Source organism: Zingiber officinale, chromosome 3A (assembly GCF_018446385.1).
Source record: "Zingiber officinale cultivar Zhangliang chromosome 3A, Zo_v1.1, whole genome shotgun sequence".
Lineage (NCBI taxonomy): Eukaryota > Viridiplantae > Streptophyta > Magnoliopsida > Zingiberales > Zingiberaceae > Zingiber > Zingiber officinale.
Genome location: NC_055990.1, coordinates 61,091,780 through 61,107,765, shown reverse-complemented (window position 1 = coordinate 61,107,765; position 15,986 = coordinate 61,091,780).

Below are 15,986 nucleotides of genomic sequence, written 5' to 3'. Positions count from 1 at the left end.
ACCTTTTTCCTTCTTTGCTTTTTGACCTCCTTCAGGTTAGGGCAGTTGGATTTGATGTGCCCTTTTTGGTTACACCCGTAGCATGTAACTTCAAACTTCATCTTTGTATTTTGTGGGCCTTCCTTTGATTTTACTGCCTTCTTTAGATCTCTTTTGTCGAATCCTTTAGTCTTGTAAAGCTTCTTCACGAGGTTTACCAGCTCGGTTGTAATGTCACCTTCTTCATTGTCAGAATCTGGTTCAGCTTCTGATGCTGGTTCGGTTCTCCGTCGTGGTCTTGGTTCCCGGGTTCGGCTTGTACCTGCAACCAACGCAATACCTTTCTCGGTAGGCTGTGCATTAGTCTGCTCATGAAGTTCAAATTCACTAAAAAGTTCATCTAGTTTTAAAGAAGATAAATCCTTGGAAACTTTGTAGGCATCTACCATTGATGCCCACAATGTATTCCTTGGAAACGAGTTTAGGGCATACCTTATCACGTCCCGATTTTCTATCTTTTGGCCAATTCCGTGAAGAGAGTTAAGGATATCTTGTATTCTCGCGTGAAGAGAGCTAGCTGTTTCGCCTTCCTGCATTTTTAGATTGTATAATTTATTAAGCAAAAGATCTCTTTTACTTACCTTGGTGTCGTCAGTGCCTTCATGGAGTTCGATGAGCTTTTCCCAGAGCTCCTTTGCAGAGGAGAACGGGCCAACTCTGTTGAGTTCTTCCTTGGTAAGACCACACTGGAGGGTGCAGGTAGCTTTGGCGTCGGCTTCAACCTTTTTTATTAAAGAGGCGTCCCACTTCTCGCAGGGTGTAGTTTTGCCGTCGTCATCGATTGGCAGTTTCAGTCCCGTCTTTATGATCATCCACGTTTCGAATTGTATCTTTAGATACGTTTCCATTCTTCCCTTCCAGTAGCCAAAATCCTCTCCGGAGAATAGCGGGGGACGTACAGTGCTGAAACCCTCTTGTTGGGCCATTTATAATATGTAACAAAAGAAAACAAAATATGTTCCAAGACTAAGTCTTGGATTAGTAGTGCTGGAATAAAGAATAATAAAAACGAACTCGAGTGGTGTTGCACCTACTTCGAGCAAAAGTCGATTCGAGGGAAACAAAAATTAGAATATAGCTATAAGGCTAAATTCTAATTCGACTCCGAAAACGAAAAAAAACTGCGAAAAAATTTGTTTTGAAAGGTGGTTGCACCAATTCAAAACGACCCCGCTCGGATACCAATTGTTGGATCGAAACGCGCTAGAGGGGGGGTGAATAGCGCTCGCGGCTATTTCGTTTTTCGGAAAACACTCGAGTAGAATACGCAGCGGAAAATGTAAATAAACACAAACACAGAGACACGGTCGTTTACTTCGTTCGGAGCCTAAGGCGACTCCTACTCGAAGGCCCGCGATCCTTGATCGCTTCCGGTGGGCAACAACTATAAGCTCGATAAACGATTACAGGTTGAAGTACAATAAACGACAGTAAATAATTATACCAACGACAAAGAAATGAAGATTCGGAGCTCCTGGTCGTCGGGCACAAGTAGCAGCACTTCGGAACGTCGTTTGGAGCAGCACGTAGCACTTGAATCACTTGGAAGAAGATGTTTGAAGCTGCTGGTCGAGACCCCTTATAAAGGGGGTTCAAGGCGCCTTATACTGTTCATTAAGGCGCCTTGAGCAGGATAAGCGTAGTCAGCACGGACCGGGTCGAACTCTATCTGGTTCAAGGCGCCCAGCCTATCCAGGGCCAACCTCCGGTCCAAGGCGCCTTGACCTCCATTCAAGGCGCCTCCAGTCTGCTGCGTTGGCCTTTTCCTGGCTCGCACTCACTGTTCATCCGAGTTCTTCTTTGTGTTTTGGTACCTGCATGTTAGTTCCAAAATACCGCAACACAAAGTTAACACAAAATAATAGTATGAATATGAAATTATGGAGGTCTCGGATGTAAGGTCTGACTTGGTTCGGTAGGAAACCCTAGGTGGGCCAGCCTCTGTTCCCTCTACGGGAGCGTCCTCACCTACTCCACTCGGAGATTTTACATTGCGACGATCCTCCGGATCGTGGACTTTGCTCGGCACTCGATGCTCCCGGACTTTCTGCTGAACATCCGCTTCACCGGCCAGTTCAGACTTTCACCTGGTTCGCGACACCAGGATTTTCCACCTAGGGTTACCACCCCCTAGGACTTTTGCCTGAAGCCATCGACCTGCCAAGGCTTTCCGCATAGGGTTACCACCCCCTATGACCTAGGGTTACCACCCCCTAGGGTTTTACCTTGCCTAACCGCAGTTAGGACTTCCCTGAAACACTCGGCAAACGCTGTCAGAAAACAAAGCACCTTAACTTTGAATCCTTTGCCATTATCAAAACTTAGGTTCGATCGTCGGATGCTTCCCGCACCAACAGGAGATAGTCTCAGAGCTGCAAAAGTAGGAAACTCGACATCCAACTCATCCAGTCCATCTGGTCTAGGATGACCGAAGAAGTACTCATAGATGGAATCAGGTGAGACATCAAATGGAGAAGGTAAAGGATGGGGTAAATCAGGATAAATTGAAAAAAGATCTCCTGAACACATTCGGCAACCTAGATACCCAAAGAATTCTATGATGGAGAAATCGATAGTTCTTTTAGCAACTCTGGTTCTATAAGAACCATCACTGCCCTGATGAAGATTGTTGTAGAATTCAGATACTAGGTCATGGTTGATGTCCCTTTCAAGGTAGACTAACGAGTCAAGTTTGTAATATGCCAGGGTTTCGGATACAGAGGGACAAAACTCATCCATGTACTTACGATCCACAGATCGACATGGGAGCAGTTTGAATGTCCTCTGTTGAAACGCTTGTTCAAACTGTCGGTTCGGGAATCTTGAAGAAGAGGAAGGTTGAGGTCGGGAGGGTGCCTGAGACTTGGACTTCTGAGCAGATGACTTAGACGTACCCTCACCGGCTGATTTCTTCCTAAATAGGTGAAAAATGGGACATGGTCGGGGCAAATGGGAGTCCACGGGAGCCACAGAGTCGAGAACCGAGACAACACACACAACACACAGAGATACACTGTGAAAAGAAGCTAAAATGTCAAAAATGAACAGATTTCGGGGAGAAAGGAAGTTACCTAGGCGCCATTTGAAGCTTTCGGAGAAGATGAAGAGAAGAGTCGGGACTGAGGAGTGGTGCGGCTAGGGTTTTCGGCGTGAAATGAGAGGAGGAAGGATTGGGGGAAGTTAAAGGGGGTGATCAGATCATAAGATCGGACGGCTGTCCGATCAGGAGAAATCCTGACCGATCAGGGAATGTCCTGATCGGTCAGGGAGGGTCCTGATCGGTCGTGGAGACCGATCAGGGAACCTCCTGATCGGTCCCCGGACCGATCAGAGGTGGATTAGAGGTACCTCCTGGTCGGTCGTGGAGACCGATCAGAGAACCTCCTGATCGGTCCCCGGACCGATCAGGGGTCGATCAGAGGTCAGAGCCTCCTGATCGGTCATGGGGACCGATCAGGGAACCTCCTGATCGGTCCCCGGACCGATCAGAGGTCGATCAGCAAGAGCAGAGAGGTGGAACTTCCCTGATCGGTCGTAGAGACCGATCAGATATCATCCTGATCGGTCCCTGAACCGATCAGTGTCTGATAGTCAGTGATTTCAGCCTCTGAAATTCGTATCGAAAGCTCTGAAACTTGGTTCAACAACTTCCAAGTTCAGAACCTAGGATCTGAAGAGCCCACAGATTATATTCAGTGATACCAATGAATATTTCCTAATGATGAGCTCTAATGATTTGGAATTATTTAGGGCTCGAAAGTTTCAGACACTTCATAACAAATGTGTTGAATCTCAAGGTTTCAAAACCAGAGAAGTTTGTTTTGTTTGTTTGCTGAAACTATGATCTATAGTGAACCAAGGTAATAAATCTGACTCAGGCTATCGGTTCAAAATATATCCTTGCTATGAGTAGTTACAAGTTTGTCAAAATATGTCAAAATTTCTTCACCAACTTGTCCTATTTTCAATCAAAATCAGGAAGGTATCAATCAAGGGTATCAATCAATACATCAACAAGGTTAGATGATTTCTAGACACAGGTCCAACCAAGATTCCTTGGTTGGAATGTATGAGTAAGATCTAGGAGCCAAATACACATGAATTATGTAATGGCCTTCCCCATACTCAATTTATGTCTCTTCAACCTAATTATTCAAGGGATGCATGATACATTTTGAATAATTTGGTTGATCCTAGCATCTCACCCCATTTCTAGCAAACAAAAATATTTTGTTAAACCTTATAGTTTGTGTGAGATGTTCCCAAGTTGCCCAAATTAATTTTCCAATTTCTCTTGTCATTTTAATGGTTCTTATTGATCATGATGTGGTCAAAATGACTTATTGAGCCAAACACATTCCCAATTCCCTCCTTAAATGACTAAATTCATTTTCCGGAAGGGGTTTGGTGAAAATATCGGCTAGGTTTGACTTTGACTCAACATATGTGAGTGCAATGTCTCCCCTAGCTACGTGATCTCTAATGAAGTGATGACGCACTTCAATGTGTTTGGTCCTTGAATGATGGACTGGATTTTTCGTTAGGTTTATTGTGCTAATGTTGTCACACAACACTTGCACTCCTTTATATGAAAGTCCATAATCTTCTAGAGTGTGAATCATCCACAACAATTGTGATACACTCTCTCCCGTGGCAATGTATTCAGCCTCGGTCGTGGAGAGAGCAACACAATGTTGCTTCCGACTTGACCAACTAATCAACGATGAACCTAAAAATTGGCAACCCCCACTAGTGCTTTTCCGATCCAATTTGCATCCAGCATAATCGGAATCGGTATAACCTATCAAATCAAAAGACTCCGTACGAGGGTACCACAATCCTACTCTAATTGTGCCCTTGAGATATCTTAGAATTCTCTTAACTGCAGTTAAATGAGATTCCTTGGCACAAACTTGATATCTAGCACACATGCCCACAGCAAAAAGTATGTCCGGTCGACTAGCTGTGAGATATAGAAGACTACCGATCATGCTTCTATATTGCGTTAGATCAACTGGTTTCCCACTCTCATCATTGTCAAGACGAGTGTTTGTCGCCATTGGAGTGGACACTTCCTTAGAGTCACTCATGTTGAATTTTTGAGCATCTCTTGAGTGTATTTCGTTCGATGGACATAAATTCCATCGCGAGTTTGTTTGATTTCAAGTCCAAGGAAGAATGTCAATTCTCCTACTAGACTCATCTCAAACTCACTTTCCATGTGAGAAATAAATTCATTCAAATAGCCCTTGTTATTTGAGCCACAAATTATGTCATCGACATACACTTGGGCTACAAAAATGTTTTCACCATCTCTACGCAGAAATAGTGTTGGGTCTATTTGGCCTCTTACAAAACCCTTTTCTAGTAAATATGTTGACAACCTTTCGTACCAAGCTCGTGGTGCTTGTTTAAGCCCATAAAGTGCTTTCTTGAGCTTGTACACGTGGTTTGGAGCTTCGGTATTCACAAACCCCGGTGGTTGTTCAACATAGACTTCTTCTTTAATAAAGCCATTTAAGAAGGCAGATTTAACATCCATTTGATAGAGCTTGAAACCTCTATGTGCAGCAAAAGCTAGCATCAAACGAATGGACTCTAATCGGGCCACGGGAGCATAAGTCTCATCATAATCGAGACCTTCGACTTGACTATAGCCCTTGGCTACAAGTCTTGCCTTGTTTCTTACAACTTCTCCCTTTTGATTTAACTTATTTTTGAAGACCCATTTAGTTCCAATAATGGTGGTCTTCTTAGGTCTAGGAACTAAGTCCCACACTTGGCTCCTTTCAAATTGACCTAACTCATCTTGCATAGCTATGATCCAATCAGGATCGCGCAATGCCTCATCAACTAATTTTGGTTCAATCTCTGAAATCAATGCGACTTCATTAGACTCATTTCTAAAGAATGACCTAGTCCTAACCCCTTGTTGGATGTCTCCCACAATTTGGTCTTGGGGATGACTAGTGGCTATCCTAGATTGTCTTGGTGTTGGTGGTGCCTCATGAATGGTCTCACTAGGCACAGGCAAGGACTCAATATCAGGCAGAGGATCAGATTGAGTTCTTTGTTGCCTTTGTTCATCATCATCAGAGTCAACTTCAACTCTTTCTATGTTTCGATCATTTAAACTTAGCCTTCTAAGTTCAAATTGAATTTCTCCTACATCCCTTGATTGGTCATTTAAGTTAGGGATTTCTTCAAAAGCTACATCAGAGGACTCTTCAATCAATTTAGTCCTATTGTTGTAGACTCGATAGGCTTTGCTGGTGAGCGAGTACTCGACCAGTATCCCTTCATCAGCTTTGGCCGAAAATTTTCCAAGATGGTCCTTGGTGTTCAAAATAAACACCTTACAACCAAACACCCTAAGATGTTGAATTGTAGGGGGTTTTCCAAACCAAAGTTCATGGGGAGTCTTTCCTAAAAACCTATGTATCAGGATTCGGTTTTGCACATAGCAAGCTGTATTTACCCATAAGTAACTCGGTAGTGAGTACTCATTGAGCATACTTCATGCAGCCTCTTGTAAGACTCGGTTCTTTCTCTCCACAACCCCATTTTGCTGTGGGGTCCTTGGAGTAGAGAACTCATGCCTATATCCCTTTTCTTGACAGAATTCTAAAAACCTATGATTTTGAAATTCCCCACCATGATCACTTCTAATGGTTTTAATTGTTGTTGATTTTTCATTTTCAGTTCTTCTACAAAAGGAAATAAAAATATCTATGGTTTGATCCTTAGTTTTCAAAAAGAAGGTCCATGTATACCTAGTAAAGTCATCAATAATCACAAAACAGTATCTACTTCCATTTAATGAAATAACACTACTGCAATCAAACAAATCCATATGTAATAAGTCTAAGGCAGTAGTTGTACTTACAGCGCTTTTACCTTTATGAGGCGCTTTAGTTTGCTTACCCTTCTGACATGCATCACACAATTTGGTCTTTTGGTACTTGATGCTTGGTAAGCCTCGCACTAACCCTTTGTTGACCAGCTTCCGGATATTCTTCATGTTCACATGAGCCAACCTCCTATGCCAAAGCCACGATTCTTCTTCTTTTGACATGAAACACTTATCAAGAGCATTAGTAGCACTTTTAAAAGAAACTTGATAAATGTTATCTACCCTTGTGCCTACTAGTACCGTGTCAAGTGTGTCAATGTGTTTGACCAGACATTGACTTGAATGAAACTCAATTGTGTAACCCGTATCACACAATTGACTGACACTTAGGAGATTAAAAGTCATCCCCTTGACTAGAAGGACATTCTTGATTTGGAGATATTCGGATATATGAATGTCTCCAACCCCTATAACCTTAAGGCTACCATTATTACCAAATGACACATTACCTCTATTTTTGTTTTGAATAGTAGAAAATAGTGACTTGTCCCCGGTCATGTGCTTGGAGCATCCAATATCAACAAACCAAGTTGATAGACGCTCCCCCTTTACCAATGCCTACAAGACACGAAAGATAGATGTTTTAGGTACCCAAATCTTGGGACCTAATGCATCTACAATGAAAGACTTAGGCACCCATGCCTTTGTTACCTTCTTCCTAGTCTCATGAACCCTAGAAACATGCGATCTATGAAATTGGGTTCTTGACACTAAAGAAATAAAGCTAGACTCCTTAGGTTGGTATCCTAATCCAGCTTTGTGCCCTTTGGGCATTTAGAATCATGTCTAGGGTCTTAGAGCTAGTTGAGAATTTTTCAAGCATTTTCTTGAGTTTCTCAACCTCACCCTTCAAGGCCTTGTTCTCATCCTCAAGGACCTCTAGATGTAGGTCATCAACCTCATCTTCCCTAAGGGCCCTCAAGTTTTCTACTTCTTCTTTTAATGATTTATTTTCTGTTTTTGATTTTTTAAGCAAGGTAGACAAATGTGTAATAGTCTTATAACATTTTTCTAAGTGAGAAGAGGTTACCTCTTCATCATCCGAAGATGATGAAGCCGCGGCTGAAGTGCTTGAGTCATCACTCTCGGACTCGGACTCCTCCCTTGCCATGAGTGCCAATTGCCGAGTACTCTTCTCCTTCTTCTCTTCCTCCTCCGATGAGCTTGAGGAAGATTCATCCCAAGTGGCCTTGAGAGATTTCTTCTTCTTGGCTCTTTCCTCCTTCTTTTTGGCCTGTTCCTCCTTCTTGAGTTTTGGACACTCACTCCGGTAGTGGCCTTTCTTTCTACACTCATAACATGTAACATTAGTCTTATCGATATTTTGATCATTAGGTTTACCTTTTCCTTTGTATCTTCGGCTTCTTCTCATAATTCTCCTCACGAAGTTGGCCATCTCGCTTGATGATGATCCACCTTCATCATCGGACTCGGAGGAGGATGTAGATGAAGAAATCTCTTTCTCCTTCTTCTTTTCCCTCTTTCTTCTTCCATCCTTGTTCTTTGGTCCTGCAACTAAGGCAATACCTTTCTCTCTTTGACCTTTGTTAGCAAGTTCATGAAGTTCCATTTCACAAAAGAATTCGTCTAATTTAACAATGGAAAGATCCTTGGAAACCTTGTAGGCATCTACCATAGATGACCACAAGGCATTCCTTGGAAAGGATTTAAGAGCGTACCTTACTAGATCGCGATTCTCCACGCGTTCATCCACGGAATATAGACCATTGATGATTTCCTTGAACCTCCCATGTAGTTCACTTACCGTTTCGTTTTCCTTCATGGTGAGATTTTGTAGTTGATTCAAGAATAGGTCCCTCTTGGCTATCCGAGAATCACGAGTTCCTTCTTAGAGCTCGATAAGCTTGTTCCATAAATCTTTTGCACTCGAGAATGGACCTACCTTGACGAGTTGGTCCTTGGCAATCCCACATTGTAAGGTGACTACCGCCTTGGCATCGGCTTGCCCTTTACGAGTTTGTTCGGTAGACCACCTCGATGAATCGAGTTCCTTACCTTCTTCATCCTTCGGTGGTGTGAATCCTTCCTTGACCGAGAACCACATGGAGATATCAGTCTTGAGGTAATACTCCATGCGGCTCTTCCAATACTGAAAATCTGCTCCGTCGAAATAGGGAGGACGATTGGTGCTGAATCCTTCCTTCATGGCCATCTTCTTGCTCCTTAGGATGTTAGTCCAGATGAAGAGCACCAGGCTCTGATACCACTTGTTAGGATCTTAGATGGCTAGAGGGGGGGGGGGTGAATAGCCTCTTAAAAGCTTAAACACAAATTTCTACAAAGAAACTTGTTAGCACAGCAGAATTAGGAAACTAAAACAAGGAGGAAACAAGCACACTAACACAAGGATTTACGAGGTTCGGGGATAACTTACCCCTACTCCTCGGCGTGTCCGTAAGGTGGACGACCCCTCGATCTTCGGTAGATCGCACCCCGAAAAAATTCCGGCTAAAGATCCTCCTTCTCGGTGGAGTAACCTCTCCACAAAGTCTCAAGAAATATATATGTTAAAACACAAGACTTACAGAGCTCGGTGGCAAAGAAGAATGAACTATTGATTACAACCACGCGAGGATCAATGGAAACAGAGAACTCACAGACAGCAGTTTCTCACCCGAGAGCTCAAGAACTTAGCACACCTCAACGATCAACCGAACTTTCTTACTTTCTTGTTTGCTTGTTGTTCTTTCCTCTCGCTTTTTACTGCTTCTTAAGCCCCTGTCCTCTGCTGTCATGGATCGTGGTCAATCTTGTTGGTGCGGGAAGCATCTAACGATCGAACCTGAGTTTTGATAATGGCAAAGGATTCAAAGTTAAGGTGTGTTGTGATCTAACATGTTGAATGAGTGTTTCAGGAAAGTCCTAACTACGGTTAGGCAGGTGAAAATCCTAGGGGGTGGTAACCCTAGGTCCTAGGGGGTGGTAACCCTAGGTGGAGGAAAGTCCTAACTGCGGTTAGGTAAGGGAAAATCCTAAGGGGAGGTAACCTTAGGTCCTAGGGGGTGGTAACCCTAGGTGAAGGAAAATCCTAAGGGGGGGTAACCTTAGGTCCTAGGCGGCGGTAACCCTAGGTGGAGGAAAACCCTAAGGGGTGGCAACCTTAGGTCCTAGGGGGCGGTAACCCTAGGTGGAGGAAAACCCTAGGAACCTTAGGTCCTAGGGGCGGTAACCCTAGGTGGAGGAAAACTCTAAGGGGCGGCAACCTTAGGTACTAGGGGGTGATAACCCTAGGTGGAGAAACCCTAGGGGGTAACCCTAGGTCTGGGGGTGGAAACCCTAGGCGGAAGTCGGTCGATCCGGAGGATGTGGTAAATCTCAGAGTGAAGTAGGTGAGGACGCGTTCCCGTAGAGAGCAGTGGGCGTCGGGTCGACCTAGGGTTTCGGTTGGAAATCCGAAGTCAGTTAATACTTCATTTATAATATCTATTGTATTATGTGCTAACTTTGTCTGCAGGATAGTGTTTGGGACTAACATATCTTGCGGTGCAAAGGAAGAGGACCTCGGATGAGCAGTGTCAGGCGCCTCCATGGAGCTTGGGCGCCTCGGGTTCAAAAGAGCTGGCGCGAGAGCAGGGTTAAGGCGCCTTGGTGGTGATGGGCGCCTTGGACAGCTTGGATGGCTTTCAGGCGCCTTGGATGCCCTTTATAAGGGGACTTGAGCGGCTTCTTGAATGAACAACTTACAAGCGATCTTTCTGCTACAAGCTGCTCACGAGACGATTCCGAAGTGCTGCTACGAGACACCGACGACCCGGAGCTCCGAATTTTCAGATTACGATATTGTCGTCGGTATAATTAATTGTTGTCATTTATTGTACTTCAAATTGTAATCATTATCGAGCTTATAGTTGTTACCCACCGGAAGTGATCAAGGAGCCTAGCGAAGTAAATCCCTGTCTCTGTGTGCTTGCTTTCTTATTTTCCGCTGCGTTTTAATTACTGAGTGTTTTCAAGCGAAATAGCGTATTCACCCCCTCGCGTCTCGATCCAAAAGCAGAATCATCGCCGCTAGCAATCCTCTTCCTCCTTCGATTCTACGAACTCACACAATGAAATCACGGTCTTCTTTGGGTCTTACGAGCTCGAACCAATCAGTCAAGTCGGATCGTGATCACACCCAGATGGGTGATGCCTCAGGCACCGCGCACCGAATGAAAGTGAAAGTCGTATTCCTCTTATGGACTTAATTTGAAATTAGGCTTGGAATGATACACCGTGATCCTGCGAACTCTCAAAGCTATGGCACGGAGGATCTAAGAATGCGGTGGGAGAATCGAAACAAAGCTGATTGTGTGGTGGATCGGTCACAGACCGATCATCATGGACCGATCATGACATATCTGATCGGTCTGACAACTGTGATAGGCCGTGGAATTCCAGTGCAGGTGGATCGGTCTCCGCACCGGGTCACTTCTTGCATACCATCTCACGATCGTGCGAAGGGCGAGTGCGATGGTCTTTTGCCGATTTGCGTGTTTCTGATCGATCTGGGCCAGGATTAGTTACTCGAGTGTGCTCTTGGTGTTTCCATCGAGTCTACCGATCAGAGATTCACGATGGTGCTCTTGGTGATCCATGAAACTTAGTTTCCTTTGGATGGATCGAGCCGATCCTTTGTCTTATGTGTCAGCTGGATACGGTCTGCGCCGGATCCGATATACCATGGAATCATTCGACCTGTCAGAGAGGCAAACTCAAGGCCTCTTCGACCGATACAATCGAGCAGACGCGATGCGAGCCTGGTCGAGCCTGAGCCGGAGGCACACCGAGGACGAGCCTCAGGCCTCCGTCTCTAGTGGGGCACCTGAGGGCCCTCTTCCGTCAGGGTCCAGAGGAGGCTCAGCAGCCTCTCCTGAGCCTGGTCAGGAGGCAGAGCCTACAGGCCTCACAGTCCGGTCTAGAGAGCGAGCTCAGGCCCTCTTTGACCTAGTCAAGGCTCTCTCCCGGCGTAGTTTCCAACTTGGACTTTTCCCTTCCACTTGATCAACCTTGATCATTAATCAAACCGAGTTTAATTAACATCTGATACAAACTTAAATCCGTGTCAACATCAAAACAACAGCCAGGTCAGACTGTATCAACAGGGCCTTCGAGTAGGAGTCGTCACAGGCTCCGAACGAAGTAAAATCAATTGTGTTCATTTACTTTTCCGCTGCGTACTTTTACACTCGAGTTTTCGAATCGATATTCACCCCCCCACCTCTATCGAACGATCACGGTCCTACAGTCATAACTTACAGGCTCAGTTTCTGTTAGTAAGCAAAATTGAGTAAAATCATTAAAATTTATCTCTTCAATGACATCATAAATGTCACTCAAACTTCTAAATCTTTGAGGCCCTTCACTCGAGCTTGCTTCATGTGTTTGTGAATCTTGTGGTGGTGGTGTTGGTGGTGGAGTATTAGGTGGTGACATGCCTTCTTTCCTCTCATCATCATTAAGGAAAAAACTATATCCCCTCTCTTTCTTTGTAGTACTCCACTCCCAAACACCTGCTTCATCGAACTCCACATCTCTGCTTATGACAATCTTCCCATTGCTTGGATTATACAACTTGTACCCTTTAGAACTTTGATCATTGCCGATGAAGAGATACTTTGCACTTTTATCATCAAGCTTTGTTCTTTTCTCATCATAAATATGTGTGTAGGCAATGCTTCCAAAAACCCTCAAGTGTGAAACACTTGGCTTGTATCCACTCCAAGCTTCTTGAGGTGTCATACCATGAACACTTTTGGTGTGACACCGATTCATCAAATATATTGCACAAGAGACAACTACAGCCCAATATTTATTCGACATATTCTTGCTCTTTAACATACTCCTCACCATGTTGAGAATAGTTTAGTTCTTCCTCTCTACCACTCCATTTTGTTGTGGTGAGTACGAAGTCATCATGGGACGATGAATGCCATTTTCTTCATAGAAAATCTTGAATTCATTAGATGTGAATTCTCCACCTCTATCGGACCAAAGAGCTTTGATTTAATAGCAACTATGTTTCTCCACCATTAATTTGAACCTTTTGAAGGTTCCAAACACCTCAGATTTTGCCTTTAAAAAATACACCTAAGTTTTTCGAGAATAGTCATCAATGAAACGCACAAACTAATTATTCTCACCAAGTGATGATGGCTTGATTGGTCCACACACATCCGAGTGTATCAACTCCAATGGATGCTGAGCCCTTGTTAAAGACTCCTTGGGAAAACTTTTTGTCGCTTGCTTACCAAGAAGACATCCTTCACAAAGTTGATTAGGATGGTTTATGGAAGGCAATCCTTTCACCATTCTTCCTTTGCTCATCATTTTCAGCCCATCGAAGTTCAAATGCCCAAATCTCATGTGCCATAGCCAAGATCATCTTTGAAACAAGATTTCAAACACATAGGAACATCACTTTGAATATTTAGCAAAACATTCGGTTCTTTGTCATGGGCACCTTAGCAAGCAATCTCCCGCTTTCATCTTTCAACGTCAAGTATTTATCTTTTAGGTGAATATCATAATTCTTTTCCAATAATTGGCTCAAACTCAAAATGTTTCTTTTTATGGCCGGCACATAAAACACATTGGAAATTAATTGATGACTCCCATCTTTTGAACGAATCAAAATCGTACCTTTTCCTTTCACTTGAATTTTAGAAGAGTCGCCAAAAGTTATATCTCCATCGGCTGATTCATCAAGTTCCACAAACAAATTTCTCCGTCCGCAAATGTGGCTACTTGCGCCAGAATCAAGATACTATGTACTCTCATTATCATCTTGATCATTTTTGCAAGCTAGAAGCAAAGTAGCACCCAAATCTTCTTTTGCATCATTGCTCTCCGCAAAATTGTTTGTCTCCTCCATATTATTTCTACATTCCCAAGAATAGTGGCCAAACAATGACAAGTAAAACACTCAACTTCAGATTTGTCATACCTCATTTGATGACCTCCATGACTTCTACCTCTTCCACGACTTCTTCTTTGATTGAAGTTTTGATCCTCTCATTATTATATGAGGTGTTTTTGTCACCTCGTCCACCTCTTCCATAACCACGACCTCGACCTTGGCCCTGTGTCACGCCCCGGAGGAGTCCCTGTCCGAAGAAATTTCGACAGCATCTCCCCTGTACGACGGACAATCTGAAACTTTTCTACATCTCATATACCTCAGCCACAGGTGACTGGAATAATAACAATAAATTAAAATAATCACCACGCAGTTTATATAGATATTCAGTCTGTTATATATAATAAAACAAACCAGTAATACTCTGACTCGAAATCCACCCTACTCAACTACACTCGTAAAGCTCAAACGAAACTCACCTCTTCTGCATCCAGGCGGGCATGTAATAAAACATATCGAATAGAACATCCATCAATATCAAAAGAAAAACATACGATGTCCAAGTATCCAAATAACCAAGTACACATAATAAAACTAAATCAAATGGTAAATAAACCCTCGAGGGATCTAGCACTACGTGAGGACTAGCGGTTGAACTCCTCACTCGAAAAATAACCAACGGGGTGAGTCAACGATTGATATGCAAAGTAAAGAAATAACACCTTGCTGATAAAAATAAAGGTAAATGTAAACCAAGAAGGCAGGAGAGAATCCTACTAACGGGACCGGTATAAGGACAAAGAAAGGTATATAAGACACATGACGTATCGACATATCGAACAATACGCAGCGTATAAATGCAACACAATCCTGAACAATAAATGCATCATGCGTATGATGCGATGTCATAGTCTACGGCCGAAACTCACAACAAAGTGGGACCAAGTGGGTGACACTACACGATGGTGATCAGTGGGCGGGATCTTTGTCAGACATCGTACTCCTAATCGTAAATGGGGGCCGATGATCTCCATCTCCTCGCGGGCGGGAGGAATCTCTAACGCACGGAGCGGATCAACGGAGCAGGAAGAGTCAATGACGTCTACCGACGTGGTCGCTACCCATCGGTGATGGCGGGGTGCTCGGATAATGGGCGAATCTATCCATGCGATCGTGCAAATGTGTGTCACTAAGCATGGTAATATACTAAACCAACCTCTGGGCATATAACAATGGGCACCATAGTGAATAGATCAAATCAAGACATACTGATCAAAAAGGTATCAAACCTAGGTCCTGAACATGTGAAACATGGTTATATCACTACCCATGAGCATGATAAATCAGGTGCAAGATCAATAAGAGATGCAATCAAACAGCAAAACAAATAGGAAACACAATTAATGCAACATATTATTTTCATTACTAAGCATATCAAAGACAATAAGTCAAAAGTACCCGCCTCCGAAAATAGAAAGGTCCAATCTGACTCCGAGATACTCGTCTCGCGTCAAAGTCCTGTGTTAAATCGCACAGTTTAGCTAATTTATCATACAACCATTAGCCAAACTAAATTCTAATCCATCGTCCAACTAGGGTTAGCTTCATTAACCCTAATTACACCTTTAGATTTATTTCTAAACTTAAGGTAACAACTTTTGCTAACACTACTAGAAATCATCTACAACGAAGACCACAACCCTAAACCTTACCTCAAGTTCCACAGCTTATTCAAGAACAAGAAGATGCTGGAATTAAAGAGTTACTGCCCCATTTAGGTTGATTGCTGCAGGAACAAAGGAATGCTGGAATGAGGGCTGCCGTTAAGGGTTGTTGGCTGCTGTAAACAATACAAACAACAAAAATAAAAAATTTCCTACCAAACCATGTTCCCAAACGGACCCAAATCAAAATCCAAATACCTAACATGCCTTACCTACTCGTCACCCTCTGTTTCCTCTCTGCCGGCGACTGGTGGCGAAGAAGAAAGACCCGCCAGTGGAGTCTAAAGCACGGCAGAAGGTTGCTGAACCTTAGCGTCGGCAGTGGACGTTGGGGCAGAGGGTAGAAGAAGAAAGAAAGGCTCGGGAAGAGAGTGAAGATGAGACCGGCGTAAGGGCACAGGTAACGGCGGCCGGCGCTGGGGCACATGACAGTGGCGAGAGGGCACTGCAA